This window comes from Peromyscus eremicus, chromosome 20, assembly GCF_949786415.1.
Source record: "Peromyscus eremicus chromosome 20, PerEre_H2_v1, whole genome shotgun sequence".
Lineage (NCBI taxonomy): Eukaryota > Metazoa > Chordata > Mammalia > Rodentia > Cricetidae > Peromyscus > Peromyscus eremicus.
In genome coordinates, this window is record NC_081436.1 from 49,498,598 (window position 1) to 49,524,070 (window position 25,473).

The 25,473-nt window shown below is 38.9% G+C and overlaps 1 long non-coding RNA gene across 1 annotated transcript; it reads right to left on the reverse strand.

Annotated features, from left to right (window-relative positions):
* Nucleotides 1-1,720: 1,720 nt before the first annotated feature.
* On the reverse strand, nt 1,721-24,374 carry LOC131897199 (uncharacterized). The gene is made up of 4 exons (XR_009375589.1): nt 24,266-24,374; nt 5,767-5,843; nt 4,431-4,481; nt 1,721-1,825 (listed from the first exon to the last, which is right to left on the reverse strand). It is a non-coding gene; the product is annotated as an uncharacterized LOC131897199 (long non-coding RNA).
* Between the last annotated feature and the right edge of the window lie 1,099 nt (nt 24,375-25,473).

Below are 25,473 nucleotides of genomic sequence, written 5' to 3' on the forward strand. Positions count from 1 at the left end.
TATTTATCACTTTCATGTTCAGCCTTATTGATTTTTTTTCTGTCTTTTGGGTCATTCATATCATGGTATTTGTCCTATAAAAAATACAAGACCTATTAAGATGACTCGGTGGATAAAGGTACCTGTGACCAAGCCCGAGGACTTGAGTTTCATCCCTGAGGCCCCATGATGGAAGAAGAGAAGTGTGATTTGTCTTATCTCTACCTCACATATGTCATGGTCAGTGTGTAAGCCCTCTTCCCCTGGGAAAGATCATTTCTCAGCCTTCCTTATTTGCTTGTAGTTCTTTGGGTGGGGTTGAGTCTTCCTCTTGTCCAAGTTAGAATGTCTATTGGTGTCATCCTTGTTCAGCTCATGTTTAGGAAGTCACATGGGTGAGACTTCATGGGTGTAGCTTCTGACATTTCCAGGAGACACTATCTCACAGCAAACTCCTGGTTCCTTGGGCCCTTACCATTTTCTGATGCTTCTTCCACAAAGTTCTCTGAGTCTTAGGTTCATGAGTGTTTTGTAGATGTATCCACTGAGACTAGACTCCACAACTATGACTTTTGATCAATTGTGGGTTTTTTTTTTTTAACATTCCCTATCTGTTCCAAAGTTTCATTGATGAGTGGGGAGGACTACACTTATCTGTGGGTATAAGGACAAATAGTTAGTGTATAGTTAGGGATTATGTTGTTCAGTGGTGGTGGTAGCTTCTCTCCTAAGATCTGTGACTTCATTAGCCCTGGGTAGCTGGTTCACTGACCTGAAAGCTTCCTCCCCAGAGACTATCTTTCATAGTGTTAGAAGGTACCATGCAAGCTTCCATTGAAGGGAAGCACCTAACAGTCCTACTCAGGTATAATTCCTATGAATCACAGCAAGGACAGCAAGGCACAATAACCCTAAATGGTGTACTAATGTCATTCATATCTTGGTGGTAACCAACAGCTCTCAAATTGGAATTAAGGCCTGGTCACCAATAAAGAAATCGGTACTGGAAACCTAGTCAGTACTTTTTGAGGTACAAATAATTTGTATGTATTTCTTTGTTTCATCTTTCTAGGAAATGTTCCATGTAAGTGGTGCTATTACCTTTAGTTTACAGATGATAATGACACCACTAACAATTTGTAGCACAAGAATATTTATGATCTTGAAGGTTTAAATACTAATATATTGTAGCTGAACAAGGTAGAAAACTCTAGAACACCTTAAGGTCCACATTATAGACATTGGGCTATACCCATAGGGTATGAGGCACCTTTGTTATATTGGGCTAAACAGTAAACAAAGAAAATGAACTAAGAAGAAATTTCATGGTACTGTTTTTATAGTCACACTGAATATTCTACATAAATGACAACACTATGTACATGCTACATCCATCTTTCTCTTTTCACACTTCCATTATTTCCATCTCATGTGAATTGCGTGCAACCTTCTAGTGATCCCCTTCCTAGGAAAGTTTACCCCTACACAAAATCTATGCATTATCACAGCTTAATCCTTCTGACTCACCAGGTTTGATGAGTTCTTTGTCCATTTCCACTTCCTAATAAAGGCTTATTCTTTTCCCTCCATAGGAACCAATCCACAGTCATTCAGTTTTCAGTTTAAACGTCACAGGTCTGAAATATTTTCCACAAGTCTGTCTTAGTCAGTGTTCTATATTTGTGAAGGGACACCATAACCATGGTAACTCTTATAAAGGAAAGCGTGTAACTGGGGCTTACTTACGGTTGCAGAAGCTTAGCCTATTGCGTTTTGATGGGGAACATGGTGGCACACAGGCAGACAGGCACTGGAAAATTAGCTGGGAGTTCTACATCTGGATCCACTGCCAGCAGGAATAGAGAGATTTTGGACTTGGAGTGGGATTTTTGGAAATCTCAAAGCCCAACCCCAGTGACACACCTCCTCCAATAAGGCCACATCTCCTAATTCTTTCAAATAGTACCACTCCTTGGTGACCAAGTACTCAAATCAGTTAGCCTATGGGTCTATTATCATTCAAATCATCACAAATTCTCACCTTTATTTTGAAATTAGTACAGATAAAAGTCATATGGTAATCTGGATGGGCTAGGAGGTGTCATACAATCAAATCTCTTACCTTACAGATTTATACATAAGAATTTTTCTTCCTTTTGAAAAGGCCATTGTGGGGTACATCTGGTGACTGTGATGACTACTACTTTTTCATATTGCTTAAATGACTTGAGACTTTTACTTTGTTGTAATAGAAAAGAAAAGCAATGACTTTCAGCTTAAACATCCTTCCTACTCTCCTTTCGCTGCATTGGCTAGAGCTTGTCTTGTATTCCTGAATAACTATAAGGGGATAGAGAAAATATGGATAGTCAATGGTGCTTCTACAAATTACAACTACAAGAGGGGGTTGCAACCAATGAATCTTTCCTCACTGTGTTTCTATTATATGTTAACCATATGTTCACAGATTGCTTCCTTTTTAGAACCCTTGTAGGACAAGACCCTATTCTTTTGTCTTTGTGTTTCTCCAAGTACCTAATTAAATTAAAGTTGACTATGTTGTAATTCACATTAATTGGATGTCCTTTGTATTTTAGAGAAGGTTCCCACAAAACAGAAAAAATTGAGATACAGAGTCATACAAAGGTACTTTATTAGGAAATCTCCAAGGATTAGCTTATATGGTAGAGGGGAGAAGGACTATTGTAGGGACAAGTTGAGTTTTAGTTCAAGCTTAGTGGAAATCTCAGCTTACCTCATGGAAGATACAGAGGTGAAGTAGCCTAATAGAGTTGTCCCAGAGAAATTAAAATGAAAAGACGCATTTACAAGATGAGAAGCTATGGACTTAAGCAACCATAAAAGTTCATTGAGTTTCCTGAATGCAAAAGAATCCCTTGTTGACAGGGAGAGAAACAGTCTTACTTAGGGAAGAACCCCACCCCACCCCCTGCAATTGATTGTTCAATACAAAGTGGCCAGGCCTGATGTCATAGGAGGGATACATGGGAGTGATAGGAAAGATGAAATGGAAGAAGCATATGATGTAATTATACTCATTCCAAAAATAATAAAAGAGATGCCCTGGTATTATAAGGATGAAAATTTATTTCCAAGTTCTGACAGCTATGAATACATGGGCAATGCAAACACAGGATCCCTAGAAAGAACAGCTTTCTTTGGGCGTGGGTCTTTAACTTTACACACCCACAGGAGAGACTCATTGCAGCTGACACAGAGAAGGGCAGCTTACAGCTGAATGAGGATGTCTCCTTCAGTTGAAGAAAATACCCAGAAGCACATTACACAATCCTAAAGGGGCAGTGTGCTCAGCGGAGAAGTGCCTCCCACCATTTATGGAAAGTTAACAGTATTATTTCATTGACAGTGGGTTTGAATGTCCTGTGACAACAGATACTGCATTGTCTTTCAATTCTTGTAAGATGAGACTCATGCCTGATAGCCTAATGGACACAGGTTTAAAAACGCAAATTATCCTCCCTGACAAGGCAGGGTCTGAATGTTTTGTGAATTTTAGCATATTTGCTTTGCTGTAAATCAAATTCTCATGTATATATACATGAGAATGTATGTGTCATATTTTAATCACAACTTCAAGACTCAGTTTCTTAGCTAGTATAGACAAATTCAACATTTTCATGCTAGCTTATATTTCGATCTATACTTACTCAGTCATGTGAGTAACTTAAGCTTCTGAATTGGGTCTTATTTTTATCACTGCTTTTTGTCAATTTAAAAATGGTTCAAATCAATAAAAACTCATGTCTAAAGAGAACTTGCCCAGTAATACAAAAACTATGTTATATGAATCTAGAGTCATCAGCAGCTTTTCAGTGGGCTGTAATAAATAATAACGACTTAAGATTTGTTTAGCATTTAAACAGCAATACTAACTTCATGAAGTCTACCTAATGTTTGTGTTGTGATATCACAGAGTTCATCTCTCCTGTGTCTTAGTCTTAGTTTGGTCTGTATATCCAAGTGCCAAAGATTGGGTAATGAAGAGACAAGGACAATAGCCATTTCTTCCTCACAGCAGGAAGCTTAATGGATGAGTCGCATATCACAGGGTTGTATTCTGCAAAGGGCCCTGTTTTGAGCTGAAGAGGGTTCACGACTTGTACTTACTGTGATGGAGTAAGAGCAAAAGAGTTTTCTGTGGTCCCTTTTATATAACATGTCACCCCATTGGGCACTGTCTTCATGACCCAGTTCTCTTCCAACAGCCACATTTGATGAAGACTGAGATTTCAACCTGTGAATGTTGTTGTAGTGACACAAACATGTAACCATAATGTTTATCCTCCTTTCCTATTCTTCAGATGGAGATGTTTTTAAAACCCTGAAATAAAGCGCTATGGTGAGTAGAATATGCATTCTCTACCACCTCATATATTGGGATTGTTTCTAAGTCTGTTGTATACCCTTACCTTTAAATACTCAAAGGAACTGAAGTTACTCTCAGCCACTTCATGTGCCAGCTTGAGGACAAGAGAGTTAAAAAAGACATGCATTGAGACATGGTCTTATGGCAGTTACTTGGTGTTTAAGAAATAAACACATTTGAATAAGAGAGTTTACCAATTTAGAGACACTGTAATAGATGTAGATTCAAAATACCATGGGAACACATTATAAAAGAACACAAAATTCTTCATGGAGGAGTTTTAAATAAGCTGAAGTCAAATTCTGCATGTAACAAACTATTTCAGAATTTCAGCTGTTTACCACAAACATCAACTTATGTGCTCACAGTCCTGCAAGGCAGTTATAATTTGGCTGTCACAGGCTTGCTGTATCTGTGCCAAACTGGAGTGTAAGTTTCATAGGATCATGCCCAGCCCTTGTGTCTTATTCTCTGATCTGGATAAAGGGGAGTGATTACTTATTTGTGTTTTTGTAACACAAAAGATCAAGCCAAATCACACAAGCATGTTTATATCTGGGTCTCACCCACCCACTAACATTCAGTTGACCAAAGACGTCTCATGGCTAAGCCCAACATCAATGGGACAAGAAATATACAAGAGACACACTCGTGGGAAGTATGTCAGAGTCATAGTGTGATTTCTGCATGTATATTCTATATAGGGTGAACTGTTACAGATAAATTTTAAAAAGAGTAACAAAAATGAAATTTTCTTTCATTTTCATATTTTTGATTTCTGTCCTCTGTTCTGTTAAGATGGCAGCCTCTAGATTATTTGAGGTCAGTGGGAAGCACTCCCTGTTTCACATCACATCTCTGACTTTCTCTGAAGAAGATGATCAGCATTGAAGGAGAACAGTTAGTCAAAACCAAACCAAACCAACAAACAAAAAAAAGGATTCTCTTGGAAATAAGGAGCTAACAGGAGTTAGAACAGAAAGCAGTGTTAAAAAGAGATGAGAGGCTGTGGATGTGAGATCAACAGCTAGAGAAGATCATTGAGATTCATGAATGGAAGAGAAACATTTGCATTGCCAAAGATTAAAACTCATTGCCGAGTTCAGACAAACTATTAACGCATGTGTAATGTGAAAGCACAGAACTCCTGTAAGAACTAGCCTCAGGCAAAATTTCATCTTAAAACAGAGAATACTTTATATTATGATTCTACAAATGAATGTTGTCTAAATATTTTCGTTAATTGCAGAATATTTCACGATAATAAGGACCATCAAGTGCTGAAATTGTGGTGATTCATTTGACATTAAAAAAAAAGGAAGTACATGCATTTTAAGCATAAAAATGCAAGCTCTTTTGGATTTCAACTATATTCATACCTTGGAAAACAGCAGAAACCAGGACCTCTCAACACACCAAGGGTGGACAGGGATTCCCTGAATATTTTGCCACATAGCTGGAAGGAAAACAGGCTTTTAATTATTTCTTTGCCACCAGGGTAGACTTGGTGCTCTACAGAAAGCTCTTCATATAAAAACACTGTCTTTTAACAAGGAAGGTGGCAACAGGTGAAGATGAATACTCTGTTTATGGTAAGATTTGCTACTTTAGGTACCAATACAAAGATTCTTTAGAGAAAATTATGTAATTGGGCAGAACTACTTTGCTGATAATGAAATAGAAAAAAAAATCAACCCCCACCCATACTAAATCAAAATATCTTGAACAAATGAATACTATTGAGCAGCCAGAAAGCCTAATTCTCTGTTTTGAACATTGGAATGGACAAGGAGAACGAAAGTGAATTGAATAACAGTTACTGTGTACTTGGGACTGTTTCATGCTAGGATACAATGCAACTGACCAGATAGAAAAAGACTTGCTTTTGTGAAACTATTATTTTACTTGGATGAGATGGATGTACAGTGATCTCTCCATATCCATTGGTTCTGTATCTACAGAGTCAACCACCCATAAAAAACAGACATGTGAGGGGAAGTTGTATCTATTGAAAATGTGCAGACCGACCTATACACTGATATAGTTCAGCAACTATTCACAAAGCATTTAGCTCATTAGGTGTTCCCAGTAATCTAGAGATGATTTCAAGTGTTTAAGAGGATTATGTCCTGGAAATGTGAAAATAGTTTACTATTTTGTATACATTAAGATAAGACCCTGATCTAAGCTACTTCATATTGTGTAAAACCATAGAATTTGGGGCACTGTCTTGCTCTGAGTGATTCTATTTTACAAGTAGCCTCTGGCTTCATTTTGAGTAGAAATGCAAAGGCAGGATGACTCTGTACCTTGAACACATGAACAACTCCATCTGTCTAGTTCTATCACAAGGCTCAGCATTATAAATAGCTTATTCCCACAAATTAAATAAAGTATCACCCTATAGATCAGTCAAATAAATTAATACCATACTTGGGCAATGACATATTAAAGTCATGAAAGGTACTTTTGTCCACAACAGCCATGGCCCATTCTCACCTTTGAGAGTGTCCAACTTTATCTTGCCGCAGAAAGCCAGGCAAGACACAGGAAAACTCCAACTCCAATGGATTATAGACACATCCGAGAAATAGGACTTATAGGTCTTGGATGTAGACTGAATGTGACTAGGAGGGATCTGAATAATTCAGAATGATAATGAAGGTTTAGACTTGCAGATCTGGGTGGACGGAGATCATTTTATGAAGTGAGAGAGTGAGGGGCTTCTTTTCTTGTAGGAAAACAAGAAATAGTCAAGAGTAATGTACATTCTCTATTGAGAAAGCACAGATAACAATGGTAAAGGCAAGTTAATAAATAGCTAAATAAAATGTCAAAGAGAGCAAAGTTAATTATCATGATTTATCATTTTACATCACTTGATTTTGAACATCAGTGTACCAATCTTAATTCTCTAAATCTGAAAGGCACTCAGTTATTTTACAAATGTAAAAATCTGGCTGTGAATGTATAATACAACCATTCATTAACATTAGAAAAGTCAACAGATACCCCTTCTTTTTTTGTGGCTTTTTGTTATAATTTCAAGATGGCTGATATAGCTGACATCATGATTTCCTGTGACAGAGCCTAAAATAAGTAAAAAAAAAAAAAAAAGAAGCAGAGGGGGAAATAAAGCTCAATTCTCATAGCCTTCTAAATTTTCCCTGTGGATCTAGGAATTAAAGCTAGGTCACTGAGCTATGTCCCCAGGCCCTGGATTTTTCTTTTCATTGGGGAAAGGATTTCTAGAAGCCTTCTAGATGATGCTAATTGCATCTCATTGGCCTGCACTGTGCCCCTCTGCTGTCTCTGGAGCTACCTGTGATAAAGAGGACCAAATTGACAACATTGGTTGACGTCAATCCTGGTTCAGCTTCTGAGTCTGGTGGTCATGAATGCCTTTAAAACAACAGGAATTCTGTACAGATTGAAGATTATTTTGCTGTGTCATATTATAAGAGGTCTAAGGATTCAGCTTTTCATCTGGGGCTTCATGATGAAAGACAAGAGTATTATATTTGCAAGTTCAGATTTTGAGACTAAGTAAAATGCCTAGCATGATAGTTATTTTATAAATACACAGTATTAAGCAGATGAGCAATCTGTATTTGTTGGACCCATTGTATATTTATACATAAAGAAACTGAGGTCAGAGAGGTAAAATTACTTACCTATGATCGCTAAATGTTAGAGCGGAATTTAAGTCAAGCCTTCTGTCCCAAAGCCTGAATGTCTCAGATTCAAATACATTTATTTTACTGAAGTTTGATGGTACAGTTGAGCACAAATTCTAAATGGAAACTAAACCCAGGATCTAAAACAGAAGAGATGTGCTCAAATGAAGCCAAAGACTAGCTATATAGTTCCTCATTTACTTTTAATATGGATACCTTCTCCTTCTTGTGCCTTTGGAAGATCTGTAACCTGCCTCTCAACTTGTGAAAGCTATAAGAAATTTGTATTTTTCTTGATCTTTTATGACCACTTGACCCTCACATCAACATCATCATGACCCCTAATTCCTTTGCCTCTCCCTATTTCTCAGGTCAACTTATTCGTTTGTGTGTCAGTTTCTCATCACAATTTGCTTTGACAAAAGAGAACTTGTCTTATTTTGTCACAGATAGACTTACTTCCCTGGGTGAGTGACCTCATTCTGGCTCAAGTGCAAACCTGAGTCAATCCCACTTCCTGCCTCATTTATTTTTCTGAAATATGCACTGAGAATGCCCAAGGAAAATACTGACAGCATGTTGCCTTGTTCCACTAGAAACGGGTGCGCCCATCTCTCAATGCCTTCTGTCTCATCCAGCAATTTATTGGCTCTTATCTCATCCGCAACTTCTCTTATTTCTTGGAGTGGTTCTTCCAAATACTTAAATGTGGGAACTTTCTTTTTTTTTCTAATTTTTGCTATTATTTCCACTTTTGTTTTGCTTTAAGACATGGTCTCACTCTGCAGCTGAGGTAAACCTTAAACTGAAGATTTACTTCTGCCACTCAAGTGCTGAAATGACAGCCTGTAGCTGGAGTTTTCCTGCCTGGCCCACAGTCAGGACAAATCTCTTTCACCTGCCAGTCCCACAGCCTCTCAGACCCGACCAAGTAAACACAGAGACTTATGTTGCTTTCAAACTGTATGGCCGTGGCAGGCTTCTTGCTAACTGTTCTTATAGCTTAAATTAATCCATTTCCTTTAATCTATACCTTGCCACATGGCTCGTGGCTTACCGGCATCTTCACAAGCTGTTTCTCATCGTGGCGGCTGGCAGTGTCTCTCTCACTCAGCCTTTATTCTCCTCCTTGCCCCGCCTATACTTCCTGCCTAGCCAATGGCCAATCAGTGTTTTATTGATTAATTAGCAACACATTTGCCATATATCCCACAGCAACTGCCAGGAATCAGCACCCTCAGTTTTTTCTCAATCTTATTTTTTTGATGCAGGTGTTCTACATTAGGAGTTTTTCTAGAACCAGTGCTTTGTTCTGAGATATGTGATACAATTATCTTTTGTCATATTTTAAATATACTTGCTATTTACATGTTAGATATTATGTGTGGCTTTGGTGGTTTGTGAATGAAAGTAACATGCCACTGTGAATGGGAAATGTGAACAGTCAGTAACTTGATAACCACACCCTTTCTTTAGGTCAGGGATCACTAAAGACCAAGTCATAATGTAACCTTCAATTGGCCTATGCTGTGAAGAGGCTGGGTACTGGCTCAAGGTATTCAATACTGCATAAAACAATGGCTTTTCAGACATTTTCATGCCAAAAGTTAGTGTGCCCTGAGAAGTGCCATATTACTCTGCACCAAGGTGCATGGATAGACCACATCATCTGTCTAACACTACTCACAAGGGTGCTAGTACATAAATTCATCAAAATAAATTGAGACTGTAGGAGCACATTTGCATACTAAAGTAATATCGGGAAAATTAGCCCTGAGAATTTATTAGACATGTCAGATGGAGGAAAGGGTCTGACTCTCTCCTAAAGAGGAAAACACCTAATATTGTGATGGCAATAGCTCCCACCAACCTGTCCCCACTGTAGACATGGGCTGCTCAAATTGTCCTCTGCATACTTGCTCCTTCACCTCTCTGGACCTGCTCTGTCCTTCTACTTGGCCATTTGTCTACATACCTATTCTTGCCCTCCCCCTCTCTGGCCTCTGTCACACGTCACTCCTGCAGTTCACCTTTGACTTTACAGCTATACCTCCAGCAGACCCCTAGCAAGGTTAGTTATCTGAGTCCAATGAAGACTCTCTCTTCACCACTATGGCTTTGCTTCTGCTTCTCAGGTCTCTTTGAAACCTCTGGAACTCTACTGTGTCCCCTCAGCCCTTTATAGACACTCTGTTACATAAGTATATTTACTGAGTGATGTGTATGATATGATCTGAAAATTAAGATGAGAAATTAAGATTTGACTAAAAGAACTTCTGGTTCTTTAGTTTTAATAGCAAGAATCTCTCTCTTCCTCTCTTTTTCTCTGTGGTGTGTGTGTTTGGGGTACATGCTTGTGCAGGTTCGTATAGCTGTGCATATGAGATCACCTGGGGTATCATTTCTCAGGAGCTGTCCACCTTCTCTTTTAAGACAAAGTCTCTTATTGTCCTGGTGCTTGCTGACTTGGTTAGGCTGGTCAGAGAGTTTCAGGAATCACCCTGTCTCCACCTCCCCAGTGTTGACATTACAAGTATGTACCACCACGTTTCGTTGTTTTGTCTGGGTTCTGGGGATTCCACTTACAACCTCCTATTAGTACAGTAAGAAATTTCCTGACAGACCACATGTGCAGGGCTATATTTTTTTCTAATATATTGGGTTCTTGTACCCCCCTCATCTGGCATGCCTTTTATTTTTCCCTAAATGATAACTACTGGTGCCTTTCTCTAACAGTTCTTACTCTGACAAAATGAATTACTTTCCTTCTGACTTTCAATCAATCATTATAGATGTAATTTATTGAGCATTTACCACTAGTATTCATTTCCTTCAGCTGCTGCAACACATTTTTCACAGATTTGATAGCCTAAAATAAAGACAAAGTATTATCTCATGGTTACAGAGGGAAGAATTCAGAAATCAAGTATCCAGAAGATAGTGGTGCCCCTCCCCAAGGCTGACTCTAGTGTACCAGCCTCCTTGCCTCTTCCTAGATGCTGAACACCGTTGATATCCCTAGGCTTGCAGGCATGGTCTTAATATCTGCTTTCACTGCCACATGGCCCTGTGTCTGTGCGCCTCCGCTGAGACCTGTATCCAAGTCTACGTCTCTATACACTTATAAAGACATTTATCGGCTGGAGAGATGGCTCAGGGGTTAAGAGCGCTGCCTGCTCTTCAGGACGTCCTGAGTTCAATTCCCAGCAACCACATGGTGGCTCACAACCATCTATAATGAGATCTGGTACCCTCTTCCGGCATGTAGGCATAATACAAAATAAATAAATCTTTAAAAATAAAATTCCAGCATGCCTTTAATCCCAGCACTCAGGAGGCAGAGCCAGGTGGATCTCTGTGAGTTGGAGGCTAGCGTAGTCTACAGAGCGAGATCCAGGACAGGCACCAAAACTACACAGAGAAACCCTGTATTGAAGAACCAAAATAAACAAATAAATAAATATTGACATTTATCTTGGCACTTAGGGCTTATGCCCACCCATGATAGGCTTATCTCAGTGGAATATTGTGACAAGGACCTTGTTTCCAGATAGTCATGTCTACAGGCACTGAAGGTTGGGATTCCACATTTTAGAGTAAAGCAGATGATACAACTTCTGATACTAACTTTTGGCATTATGCTGAGCACTCACAGCACCTAAAATTGAGCTGTATGAAATCATCCTCTTTGTGTGTCGCTTCTACAGACTGAGTATTGAATGCCCCGCCAAGCTTGAGTCTTAAACCCTTTGTTCCTGGGATGGCCTAGTAGGAGGTGGTTCAACCTTTAGGAAATAAGGCATAGAGGGAGGCCTTTAGACCGTTGGTGTTTGGTTCTTAAAAGGGATTGTGACCCCTACCTAACTGCCTTTTGTTTCGTTGTTCTTCAGAAGACCCACCAAGACTCCTCACTCTTAGATTACATCACCAAAGCTGCAAACCTACAATGAATCTTTCCTTTTGACAAGTTAATAACCCAGGGTTGTTCCATTTTGTTGTTGTTGTTTGCTTATTTTTTATTTAATTAGGTTTTTTTTTTTTTTTTTTTTTTTTTTACAGGACTTTGTTATATAACCTGGTCTGTCTTTGGACTTGTGCTCTCGTTCTCTGCCTTCTGAATGCTGCTGTTACCCTGCATGCGGTATTTTGTCACAGTCAAGTGATTAACACAGTGATCAAGAGCTGATTCTTGAATATTTCACACAGTTTACTCTACTACTAACATAATTAGATTTGACATCTGTATCAGGAGATATCTTTATTAGTCTCACTTTATGATGGGGCAGTAAAGAGGTTAGTGAAGTTGGTCAAATTACATACTCCGCAAATGAAAGGCCCCCAAAGCAAAACCTTCTCTCTTAACAGCCAAGATATGTCATTCTCTGGCCATAATGAAACTTCTGTACACACTGATGTGTAACTTACCAGGTAGAGTATGTATCTTGCTTTGTAGCCTATTCTACGAACTGCTTTAAGAAGTTCTTCTTATATTTTTGGTTGTGAGCCTAGCCTTTAACGGCTGAGTGGCGCACGCCTTTAATCCCAGCACTCGGGAGGCAGAGCCAGGCGGATCTCTGTGAGTTCGAGGCCAGCCTGGGCTACCAAGTGAGTTCCAGGAAAAGGCGCAAAGCTACACAGAGAAACCTTGTCTCAAAAAACCAAAAAAAAAAAAAAAAAAAAAAAAAAAAGTTCTTCTTGCTATATATTCCCAACTTTTAACAAAGTGTATGCCATTAGATAGGAAACAAAACTTCAAAAAAGAAAAAAAATAGATGAATTCATGATCTGGAAAATGTTTGCTGCCCTGAAGAGAAAGGAGAATATACTTGGGAATAATAGAATGTCTTGTTATCCCCAGGCCTTCCATGGAACAAAGAAAGTAGTAGAGACCAAGAAGCTGTTGGAAGTTCTGTCTTGACCTCATACATTGGAGAAACAACCCTCTCCTCCCATATTGTCCTTATCCAATCCTCAGCTCCAGCTCTTCCACAGAAACTATTCCTTTAATCTTGCAGTATGTGTCAATGGCAATTCAGCCCAGAAGAAACTAAATCATTTTCTTCTTCTACATGTGCATTTCCCAAGCTTCACCGGCTTTCACAAGAGAAACTGTTTTCTTTTCCTTTTTAAAATTTCAGTATATACTTTCTTAAAGTTAAAAAATCAATGGGGATGAATTTTTCTAATTAAGGGAAAATCTCCTAGAAGTATATTAATATGTAATTGTCTAAGAGAAAAAGCAGGCATGTCTTTGGAGATAGCGCTAGTACAGAGAGAGCTATTTCTCAATTTAAAAACGTGTAACCGTCAGATGAGCTGTATACTTTTCCATGTTTTTGAGACTGAGAGCTGAGGTTCAAGCCAACAAGCAGGCCAAACCCCGGAGATAGTGCCTTGCACATAGTTCCTTGATCAGACATGTGACAAAGACGGATGTGGACTGAGACATAGTACGGATCCTCTGTGTACTTCAGACATTAGCAATGACACTTTATAATTCTATCTACAGGGTGCTCAGAGAAAAAAAATTAGAAACATCTGTAAGAAAATTTTCATTGTGATGCGAACTTAAGAAGGATAACAGCAGTCATATAAGGCATTCAAGAAACGCCATGGGACACTTTTCTTCCATCTCATGAAACAAATATACCTATCCTGCAAAGAGAAAAACAACAAACCATCTCTCCCTTAGGCACTGGTAAAAATTCAGGTAAGCAGAAGAAAATGAACAGAAAAAAAAAAAAAAAAAACATCATCTTCCGGGAGAACAGAGAACAAGTGTTGAGCTCAGAACTGTGGTGCTGAAGAGGATGAACTGCAAAGGTCACATGTATGAGACATGGGGTAGAGTACCTTCCTCTCTTCCTTCCTCATCCCCTGCCTACCCCACCAAACTAATACACTTCAGATAACAAGGGACAGAGGGGTGCTTCTGGGAATGAAACAGGAAAGCAGCACAAGCACGTGAAGACAACAAGGCACAGTGTTAAGGGGAGACTGAGCAAAGTGGACTGCAGGCATTGCACTTACAAACCAGTGCTCCCTGAGAGTGCTTGGTCGTTACAGGAATTTGGTGCAGTGGAGCATCCAGCAATAATAATCTTCATCATTAACCCAAACCCACACACTGAAGATAATGCATATGGAAAGGTGTATACGTCCTCAGGAACTACATCTGCCCATGTCATCCTCTAACGCCCTTTCCAAGACAGCAAACGTTCAGAAAAGTCGTAAGGCATCAAAAAAGGGCAGTTGAATAAAAACAACCCCCAAATTAAGACCAGTAAGACCAGATTGGGATAAGATGGAGATTTGAAATTTTAAATGACTATAAATAAAATGTGAAGGACTCACGATATCAAGGTGGGTAATTTTGGAAAAGATAGAAAATACGAAAAGAAAAAGAATCACATGGCAACGCGAAAAGGAAAAAAAAATCAAAGCTGAAGAACACCTTCTGGGGAATCATCTTTTAAAACGTGTGTGTGTGTGTGTGTGTGTGTGTGTGTGTGTGTGTGTGTGAGTGTGTGTGAGTGTATGTGTGTTCAGATGTATGCCAGGCTACCTGGCTCAAGAATGTCTCGGGATTCACCCATCTTTGCCTCCCAGGACTACTGGCTCACAAATGCACCACCATCCAGCTTTATGGATTTTGAGGACCTGTCCTCCTGCCATTGCAATAAGCACATCACCCACTGAGACACGCCCCTTTTATGAGATCATCTTCAGTTGACACAGCCAAAGGAAAATAGAAGGTGAAGCTGAGACTGCCCAAATATAGAGACAATAGAGCCAGAGAACTGGAAACAGCCCAGAGTCTCCAAATTGCTATCATTTTCAATGTTCTAATACATGAGTAACTTGAATTCCAGAATGAGAAGAGAGGGGATGAAGAAGAAATATCTGAAAATAGCAGCAGAGATTTTCTAAAAAAAATAGTAGTGAGACCCCCAAAAAGGAAAAGACGGAAATGTATAGTTATATCATATGCAAATTGTCAAGAACAAATAACAGAAAACAAAATTGAAAGCAGACAGAAAGCAAAGAAATATAGCATATACAACAGAAAGAATTATGGTAGACTTCAACTGAGATTACAATGGAGTAACACATTTTAGGTGATAAAAGAAAATGAAAATTAAGTTTGAATTCAATAACCCATAAAATTATCTTTCAAAAATGAAGAAAATCAGGCATTATCTCAGACAAACAAAACCCAAGACCCTTCAAAAAAAATCAACAAACATCAAATCACCACCTGCATCTGGTTTTCCTTCTCTGGTCTCCTAGGTCCTCTCCCACCCCCCTCCCACCCTGACTGCCAATTCTCAGACATTCCTTTTAGTTTGTTCATTTGTTTGAAACAGGGTCTCATGTAGTCCAAGCTGCCCCCAAACTCTCTGTGTGGCCGTCTACTACAAAAGGGCATAGTCTCCAAGAAAGGTCAAAGGTATTTCTTCATGGTGAGGAAGAATTATATCAGCCTGAAACTACAGTCTAAACAATGAAAGAAAATGCTGGAAAAGAACCTTATGAGGGTAAAGTAAAATGCTGTTATCTATCTTTAATTGGTGTAGAAACCATTGAAGGTAGAAAAAATATTATCAAGGCAGTTTGATTGAAGCATGTGTACCATTAAGTTTACAGAAACAATGCTAGACAGGAATTGGAAACATCTTACTATATGCAAAATAAAGTTTGATTAGTTGAAGATGTCTATCAACAAGATAGACAAGCCCTTATACAAACTAACCAAAAGACAGAGAGAGAGAGAGCATCCAAATCAACAAAATCAGAAATGAAAAGGGGAACATAACAACAGACATTGAGGAAATCCAGAGAATCATCAGGTCATACTTCAAAAACCTCTACTCCACAAAACTGGAAAATCTAAAAGAAATGGATAATTTTCTGGATAGGTACCACATATCTAAGTTAAATCAAGACCAGATAAACTATTTAAATAGTCCAATAACCCCTAAGGAAATAGAAACAGTCATTAAAAGTCTCCCAAGCAAAAAAAGCCCAGGACCAGATGGTTTCAGCGCAGAATTCTACCAGATCTTCAAAGAAGGGTTAATACCAATACTCTCTAAATTGTTCCACACAATAGAAACAGAAGGAACATTACCAAACTCCTTCTATGAGGCTACGTTAAAATATTTAAAGGATATTAAAAAATAAACTAATACAAAAAAAACCCCATAGAATTGAAGGAATTGTTCAACTGACAAAGAAATAAAGTAAAGAACAAACAAAAAACAGGGGGTAGGAAAGGACCACAAGAAACAAATTCAGGAATATAATTATATAAAATAAGTAGCTTGAAGGTAAAGACTGTCAAGATGAGAAAGCAAGTCTCAGCTGTCTTTTGTCTTTAATGGAAAAAGTAGAACAGGAGAGTTGTAAAGGCTCAAAGAAAATCCCAAACATGAGTTTTGTTTGACCAAAAGAAAACTCTTGGACCAGGGTGACATGGGAGCAATGAAGTCTTCAGAAGAAGGAATGTTATTATGAAGAAAGACACACAGTGAAAGTGTATCAGTTTTCCAACAATATGTAATAATATCCAGGTGTATATCTGTATGTGTGGTATGTGAACTAAAGTGCATATCTGATGTGTGAACAACAAAATCTTAAAAGGAGAGGGCACAAAACTTGAATGAGATATTAGGAACAAAAGCTTTTAGTGCTACTTTCAGGAACCAATGGACTCAGTAGGCAAATCAATCAAATAAAAAAGCTCAAAAAATCAGAGAAGACAGAATGAACAACATCAAGGCTAAAAGAAGATATGATACAAAATTATTACAGATTATTGAAGAACACTAAAAATGACTCTATTTGAATGGCCTGAGGGTAGAGGATTTGAGAATAATACTAAGTATAGGCAAGGACCCAAAGCAGTAGTATGGTCATATGTATATTACTGGTAGAAATATAAAGGTGATACAGACATGCAAAAATTGTCTATAAATTTCTTATAAAGTTAAATTAAATATTCTTATAAAATATTTGTAAACATTGTTCCTATGGGCATCTGCTCCTGGGAAATGAAAGTTATACTCACACAAAAACTTCAATGTCTATATATACTACAGTTTTATTTACAGTGTTTTTAATTATATGCAGGAAACAATGCAAGTGTCTTGACATTGTGAATGAGGGGAAAAACTTGTGGGACATTTGTAAAATGGAGCACCATTCAAGAATGAAGAGAAACAGACTATTTACTGAGGCATACAGGAACAGGATGGACTCAAATGCCTATTGGTAAGTGAAAGAAGTAAGATTTGGAAGGCTACAGAATATGAGATTGCATTCACACAATACTTGGAAACTGACACTGTAGAGAGGACCAGTTTGAGCCAAATTTGGGGTAATGAAGTGTTTGCTGCAGAACTCTGCAACTGGTGATGTGACTTTGAACATTTGTCAAAAGTGTGTGCTTTTCTGCTGGACAAAATATGCCTACATGCATATCAAGAAGATGAGTATGTCTAGATGGGGGAAGCACAAGTCACACATTTCGAGGGATAAGGAATGGTAAATGCTAACAGGAGCTCCATGGTTCTGGGTTGGAGTTATGAATTTGTTTGGGTAGGCTGGAATTAGTAACAAATGGGGCCCTAGCTCTATCCATAAGAGGAATAAGAATTAGCATTAACCAGAAGTGGTAAGGCATACCTACGTCCAAATCTTGGTTTGTCGATACCATTCTCCAATAAAGAAACATGTTACTTGGAGAACTGGTTAATTCTAGGTCTGGGATCATCTTGGAACATCTTAGGATACTAAGCAGTAGAGGAGGACTAGAAAGAAGGAAGCAAAAGAAGAAGGAAGAGAGGAGGGAGATGAGGGGGAGATAAGAAGGGAGCAGGTATGGAGGGAGGGACAAGACAGTCACATGTAGTGTGGAGTCCTGGATTTGACTGTAGAAGAGAAAAGGAATATTCATGGAAAGCCATTAAAGTTCAATTACATTATAAAAGGTATGTGGAAATTTTCTGTTCTGACAAGCCTCTTTAGGTCTAAAATTATCTCATTATCTTCAAAAGCAGTTAGCATTCACATGAAAAAAATAGATGTGAGCAGACAACTTATAAACCCCAGAACATATTCTTCCAGGCTGCCAGTCACTTAAGGAAGGTTGGGGGGACAGCCTAATCTAAGGCATAAAAGTGCAAAAGAAAGTATCGTTGGCAGTGAACTAAACAGGTGATTAAGAGCTTGTGACATTGCTGTCCCTGAAGAACCTGAAGGACAGGGTAGGTCATCAGCTGCCGTGAAGGACAGAGGCTTGTTTTTTAGGGAGCCTCAGAGTTCACTCCGAGCGTTCTGTTCAGTCACGTGGAAGATTCCAGAAATAACTTCACACTGTGCATTTGTATGTAGGTTAATGGAAGTCTCCACGGTTCGACTCCAATATGTTTCATAAGCCAAACCTGAAACTCGGAAACATTATAAGGAAGCACACATCAGGAAATTTTGGTTATGAACTAAATATACACAAGGTTTTATATTTTCTTCCCTTACTCATTTCAGTCCATTTTAAGCTCAAGTGGTTTCCCATCTGGCCCAAGAAATTGCTTTGCTGAAATGTTAGTGCTTTTTCCCCTTGCTATTATTTTATTATGATTCATTTCGAAGAGGTGTACAACCCAGCAGATTAGAAAGTGCACTGAATCGACAGAACTCGTGTGTTAAACAATCGATTCTACTGAGGGGTAGAAGCTATGAATGGATTAATCTGGATATCGGCAGTTTCTTCCTGATGGGACAGAATCCTTAAGTCTTTGATTCATTTTCCCTGGCCTTATTATTTTTTTTTCCTTAGGATTTTTGCAGTCTGATTCACCGAAGAAAGCTGCACCAGGAAACAGTCTAACTCTGCAGCAGAACCTTGACCCCGAGTCAAGAGGGTATTCCATTTCTGATTCAGGGAGCAATTCCATTGACTGCTCTCTTCACTTTCCATTCCACTCCTGGCCTCTTTTTTTTTTTTTCTCTGTTAATTTTCTTCTTGGAAGCTTTGCAGCTGAAACACAGGTGGGCGGGTGTGGAGGTTTGAGTTTCCTTTTCCAGCTTCCTTCCACATTGCTTTAAATCTCCACTGATTTAAACAGCCTGCCTGATCCTTTTAGTATTGATGTCGGGAGTGGACCCAAAGGACTCTGGCAGCCCAGAGAGGTAGATGATTGAATGGAGGTCCCATTGTCTGCAGAATTGTGTTAATGATAAATGACTAAGAATACTTTACGTTTTTCAAACCACTACACTCTTCTTATTTTAAATTATAATATAGTCAGCCCATGGTGGCATGAACTTTTAATTTTTCACCCAGAGAACTGGTCAAGACGTAGTTACATGCTTGAGACTAGAGAGGAAATGGCAAGTCGGAGAAGGGCAGAAAGAGGGTAAAGGGAAGGAAGGAAAGGTTGCCGGTTGCCTTTTAGTTTATGATAGTGATTGTACACTTCAATCAAATAAGAAATATTCACTTAAGAAATGCAGAGTGATTATTTACACAAGAGGCTGAGGGTTGCAATGCAGACAAAACCAGTCAAAGCTGAGACCTTTTGTAAGTTCCTCCTATGCTAGTTATAGTTCCCACCCTTAAAAACTCTGGAGAAGATATAGTTTTAACCTCCACCCCATTCACGATCCTTGACATTTCTCACATTCTTCTTCTTAATGGGGGATACAAAGCTTCTTTTGCCTTTATGTCCTATATCATCCTATATCCAGTCTGGATCTTGCAGTCCACTCCATCAGCAGTCTGTGCCACACAGCCATTGCTACGACATTTGTACAGATTTCGTAGGATTGGCAGTAATTCTGGAGCCATGCGAAGCTGTGACTTTCCCTACTAAGTGGATCATTCTTTTCTTCTCGTTCCCACTTTTGTAGTGCGGTGTGCAAGGCGCATGTTCAGGTATTTAGCTTTGAGAAGACTGTATTAAAACAAATCCATGGAAGGCATGGATAAAAAATACACCACTAAATAAGTCAAATAATAATGACAGTCATAGTGATCACTCGACTGTGGGTATGTCCATTCTGTACTTTCCATAGCCATTGCCTTGTCTATTCCACTGTGCAACTACCCAACATGTCCACTGTCATGGCTGGTTGAAATCTGGTCATTCCCTTGCAGGATCATAGGGAAAATTATATACATCATCGATCATCTGAATTAATATTAGCTCAGAAAGAAAATGTGGAAATAATTTTTTTTATTCACAGACTCATTAAAATCCTGGAGTACACTAATCCCTCTCAACAGTTTAATAATAAATTAAAAAAAACTATAGTTATGCACACAGAATATAAAATGGTTTTTGTCCAAATTTGGATTTTTAATATATTCCCATTCAGTTCTGAGCCCCATTTCCATTCACTGTAAGTCTTTTGAGTTTGAAATAACAGCATAAAAAAAGAAAGAAATGAGAGCTATGTAGCTTTTACATCTTTTAGGTGACATGTTCCATAAACCTTAAATCCGATGAAAATTTTTTTGAGTTTCTAGTGTAGCTATTTGAGTCATTCTAATGAAATAAGACTGGAAGTTCAGAAAAGTGAAATCATGCTGTATTAGTAAAAGTGTCACTTAGAAAATTTATGTTTAATATATAAATTCAACCAGCTGCCTCAGACATCACGATTTAACATAATGATGGTAGGTTAGACATGAACCACACCTACATAATTTTCCCAGATTTGTCTGTATTGGTTCCAATTTGATACTTTAAGGATTTATTAGACTTGTTTTAAACATATTTAGATGTTTAATGTAGATGAACAACTCTAGGGAAAGAGCAAGCAAAATCTCAGTCTGTGCACTCAAAACATAAGCTAATGATAGCTAAAATTATGATGTGATCACAAAAGTATGGTAAGAACAGAATGAAGAAAATGGAAGGCCAACTGCTCCTCTATTATGTGCTATGGTAGAGAACCGTCTGGTACACTTGAGACCTTGCTAAGAGTGAAAAGAAGATGGTGATGAAACTGAATAGCTAGAAAGAAGAACCAGTTGTTCCTGGCCGCTCATGTACTTGATTGCTAAAGGAAACTCTACCGGACACGGGAGGGTAACTTTTATCACTCTGTGTACGGATGGCATTCTGGACACAGAAATGTTTCACAACACATTCAAGAGAAGACCATCATCAAAAAGAAAGGAACTATTTTAGAAAGATTACTATCTGGAAAGACCAGATTTACCTTTAAAATTTTAGATGTGTATGAGAATCCTCCTTTAACATACAATATATTAAGAATAGTACTTCATTTTTTTCTAGGTTTTAGCCAGATTGGTATGTGTGCATGTATATGTATGTGTGTGTGTGCGCGCACACGCATGTGTGTGCGCATGTGAGTGTGCATGCTTGTGAGTGTGTGTGTGCATGTATGTGTGAGTGTGTATGTGCGCATGTGTGAGTGTGCATGCTTGTGCGTGTGTGTGTGTGTGTGTGTGTGTGTGTGTGTTTGTGTGTGTATAAGTATGGTGGTTTTTTTAATATAGGGATGAAGCTCATACTGAACTGGCTAGCATGAGAAATGAAAGAAGGCTGTGAACTCAGTCTAATTGCATATGCTCAAATACTGCCATTGCTTCACACACTGATGTTCTCAAATGGGTAATATGGATCCAAGCCAGAAGACGGCTGGCTCTTTTCAACATTGCTAGTTGCTAAGGAAAGAAATGATTTTTATATAAATCTTAAATATAAAATTTGAGGACCTTCCAACAAAACCCCACATCTGTGACTGAAAGAGGCAATCTTTTCACAGAAAGATAAATAAACGAAGGCTGTTGTAAACTAAGAAAAATAAGCATGGGGTCTCTGCTTAGGTGACTCTCTCTCTGATTTTTTAATTGACAGTTTTGAGAGGACTTTTAGGTTTACAGCAAAACTGGAATGTCTCGTGTACACCTACACACATGTAACCTTTGCCGTTGGTGTCACCTCTAGTCAAGGGGTCCATTTATTACAGTTGATGAGCCCACCCTGACACATGGCCACTACTCCACACTGGTTACATCAGAGTGATCTCTCCTACTGTGCACTTTTGGGCAGACTTTCAGTGACAATCATGCACACACAGCAGTCCACTGCACTAAACACATCCCAGGGTGCTTCAGGAGATTATATGAGCCAATATTTAATACTCCTGCCTAATATTAAACACCTTCCTAGTTCCAAACAGACTTTCCAAAAAAAAAAACCATACAAATGATCTTTATGCTATTAGTTTAAAACAAAACAAAAAAAACTCCCCTTCAAATTGGTATTAAATAATTTAACTATTTTACTCTGAGATTGATAAAAATCTAAGTGATTAGACATTTGCTTATGCTTATGTCTGTTTTTACCAGCTAAAATAATAGATTGGCACTGGGTACTTCCTAGAAAAATTGAGCAGTTGGTGGTGTGGTGTTCTGTGGAATACAGGTCATTTTTTCCAAGACGCAGCCAAGTCTTCTGCTATGAAAATGTCTACAGTGCCAAGAGAGGGTGCCAAAGGGCACAGGGCATCAGGATCTGACCTCTCTATGTGTGAGCAGTGACAGGGCCAGATGGCTTCTAGAGAGGCATTAGCTAAGGGACATGAGACAGACCTCAACGGTCTCTTAAGATCAAGGGAGGAGCACAATTATGTGACTTAGCTAGACTTAAATCTTATGGGCAACATGTTTTGAATATTATATGTTTTGTATCCATTGTCACTTGCTTTTAGAACGTCTTTATTAAAATACAACTCAGTTCATATTCTCTCCGGGCACTTAAAGCATCTCACCCAACCATTCTCATTGCGACTGAACAGCACAACTGTCACCACAATGAAATGGAGACCACTGCTATCATATATAAAAGGAACTCAGTAACAACAAATGGTTATAAAGTGTACCTCACCACTTCTAACCCCTCCACCTGACTTGACCCTACTTCCGCCTATAGGCCCTGGTAATCCCTTACTTAATTCTGAAGTCAACGAAAGCCATTGCTTTACCATAATGTTAGCGTTAAAATATTTAGTCCACTCAGCATGAAACGATGAATCCAGTTCACAAATGCGCAGAGCACCCTAAGCTCCTCAACAAACCAAGGAGAGCGAGTGGAAACAACTTCATTGCAATCCGGGCACCAGTGTTCTTGCTCTGCCTCCGCCACCAGGTCCCTAACCCTGGGCAATCGGCAGCATCAGGACCCAAGCGCATGAGCTGGGCATGGTAGTGGTGCATGCGTTTCATCCCAACACTCGGGAAGCAGAAGCATGTGGATCTCCGAGTTCCAGGCCAGCCTGGTCTACAGAACTACAGAGATAGTTACAGGACAGCCAGGACCACACAAAGAAACCCTGTCTTGAAAAACGAGACAAACAAACAAAAAAATCACATAAAATGCTTTGAATGTTGCAGATAAATACCAGGTCACTTAAAAAAAATATGAACTGCTTTACATTAGAATAGAATTTCCCAAGGTGGTCCATGGGAGTATTATTTGAGTGACATATAAACTATTAGTCTTAAAATTATTTTGATTTTCTCCCATGTTTTAAAGGAATATAATTATTAATGCAAGATTTTTTTATTAAGAATAGACCAAGTTCCTTTTTAAATACTTTTATTTAAGTAAATATAGTGAATTCATTAAAAAAAAAGGCTCACAGATTGAGAAGTAAAGTTTTCTCTAGCACATCTGTAATTCTTCCTGACATGGGGAAGAGTTTTCTAACCAACTTCTGATAACTGGGCACTGTCATATGGCTGTCTCTGGCCTGTAGTTTGTGAACAAAAACAACCCCTTCACATAACACAGTAACTCACTGAGTTGTCAAGATGCTGCCCTGAGCATTCTCTTCCTGCATATTCTGCTGCTATCTCATCAACTGATGGGACTTTTTCAAAGTTTATTGGCATGTATTAATTACACACAATAATGGGTGTTATTCTGATGTTTTCATCCATGTATACATGATTGATTGCATTGACTCCCCATTCCCCTCTCATGTCCCATTCGCTCCCACTTACCTCCTTTCTCTTCCTATACAGTTACCTCCGATTTTCATCTCTTTTCTTCCTTCTTTTCCTCCTCCTCCTCTCTCTGTCTATCTCTCTCTCTATATATATGTCTCTGTGACCCAATTAATTTAATTAGCATTGCTTACAGGAGTACATGTGAGGGCAACTTACAAGTGATTACATCATGGAAGCAAATAACTCTTCCTCTCCCAGGAACCAGGAACTATCTACAGTTCTCCAGCACGGGGTGGGGCTGCATGAGTTCCCCCCAGTCCTTCACGGAGCAGTGATGACTGCAATTCTGTGCAGGATCTGTGAGAGTAGCAACAGCTGCTGTGAGTTCAAGCACACAATGGCCATGCCATGCCCAGAGGACAGCATTCCACAACACCTAGCTCTTACATTCCTTCTGTCCCCAAGACGCTCCCTGAACCTTGGAGGAGATAATATAGAGGCTCCATTTAGGACTCAGTACTCAACAGTAACTTATCCTCAGCACTTTGACTAGTTATGAACCTTCACAGTAATCATGCACACTACAAAAAAAAAAAAGAAAAAAAAGAAAAAGAAAAAACAAAACAACAAACCTTTAGTCTGCTCCTGCTCACACTCTGTATCTGCCTCATGATTGCCTGCAGAGACTTGGCCGTGCTGGGGGCCTTCTGTGATTCTCCATATGCTGCAGCGTGCAGCCACTTTTATCCCAAAGCCCTTTCTCTGTTCTCTCCTCACCTTTCTCCATTAAGTCTGTTTGGAGAACAGAAAGTTCACACCCGCAAATAGTCAGACAATACTTTAGCATACCACAAAGGATACTCACAGTCACACGTACATACGTCTGAAATCATTTTCTAACTCATAGGGGTTGCAGCTTTGGTTAACTCATCCCTCTCCTTTCAAAAAAGTGGAATAACTGTATACCTCCATTGAAAGAAATGTATCAGTTGGGGCTCTGCAAACCCCATTGCACACAGCATGTGCTCAGCAGGAGGTAGCCAGTGCGATGATCACTTTAGTGCCTGGTAGAGTGTGCCTACAAGGGCTGTGATTTAGCTTCTCCATCTTGGGGTAGACACAGAGTCACCATGAAGCATCATATGCAGCAGTCTTTTCTACCACACAGGCTTCCCAGTTGTTAAAACTTGTCCAGGAGCTTTGTGTCTAAATAGCTCACTGTTCTTTTCCAAACACGTGGACTTACACAGAGGCTACTTGATAGCCATGCTCTGAAAAGGAGGCAGAGTTCAGATTTCCACTGCATGTTATGGACACAAAAACAACTCAAACTTGGTAAACACTTTCATTGCCCTGTGGAGCAAAGTGTATTGCAGCCTTGATATGATAAATTCTAAAAAGAAAAAAAAAACATTGAATTATTA